Consider the following 217-nt stretch of genomic DNA (forward strand, 5'->3'; position numbering starts at 1 on the left):
AATTAAATTTTCCATATTGGCCCTACTATACGACTCCGTTTCAGAAATTCTGATTGTTTACCAAAGATTTATACTGTTGCGTATTTTTATTTATCATTTAAAAAATCAGGCCAACAAAGCATTAAAATTTGAGCATGAAAATTTATGTGCAGAAATTTGTCAGTACTAAATTTTTGGGCCACGTGAAATATTAGGTTTCAATATATGTGCATATTAT

The sequence above is a fragment of the Penaeus monodon genome, chromosome 28 (assembly GCF_015228065.2).
Source record: "Penaeus monodon isolate SGIC_2016 chromosome 28, NSTDA_Pmon_1, whole genome shotgun sequence".
NCBI lineage: Eukaryota > Metazoa > Arthropoda > Malacostraca > Decapoda > Penaeidae > Penaeus > Penaeus monodon.